This window comes from Postia placenta (genome assembly GCF_002117355.1).
Source record: "Postia placenta MAD-698-R-SB12 unplaced genomic scaffold POSPLAscaffold_3, whole genome shotgun sequence".
In the NCBI taxonomy this organism is placed as follows: Eukaryota; Fungi; Basidiomycota; class Agaricomycetes; order Polyporales; family Adustoporiaceae; genus Rhodonia; species Rhodonia placenta.
In genome coordinates, this window is record NW_020169834.1 from 66,844 (window position 1) to 67,575 (window position 732).

The following is a 732-nucleotide window of genomic DNA, read 5'->3' on the forward strand; positions in this document are numbered from 1 at the left end:
TAATGCGGAAGTCGAAGCACGCTAGGAACAGCGACCATCATGCTTGATGACGCGTGAGATGCTGGGACGTGCGCCAGTACTCAAGGTTCTTATGATCGGTTACGATCTCGAACTGATTGGGTAACCCCTCAAGATAATGGCGCCAATCATCTAGTGCCTCGATGATCGCAAGCATCTTCTTATCGTAAATCTCGTAGTTACGCTGGGCGGGGTCCATAGCGTGAGACCAGAAGGCGATAGTATGCCATTTGCCGTCGTCCTGCTTCTGCATCAATACGCCGCCAGTGGCATAGCCTGAGGCGTCAACCTCAATGCGTGTCTCCCGGTTAGGGTCGTACAACGCCAACACTGGAGTCATCGCAAAGAGCCGCTTGAGCTCATCGAAGGCATACTGCTCTTCCTCGCCCCAATGCCAGGGGTCATTCCCTGTGAGCCGGTCGAGTGGTCGCGAGATCTTGGCCAAGTCTTTGATGAAGCGGCAGTAGAAATTGGCAAACCCCCTGTCGCGACTTGAGGTCAAGCGACTGGAGAAAACCTGAAAGCTGAGGGCGTCCGACTGATTCTTACCGAAGCGATGGTGAGCAACGCTCAAACCTAAGGCTAGGGACAAGATAATATATTGGTTAGTTAAGTAAGAAAAGGAATACAAAGGGAAGCTTACTGACCTAGGGACAAGAGGTCGAAACTGAGGTCTCTAGGGCAGCAGGGGCCGGCTTATATACAGGGGAAGTT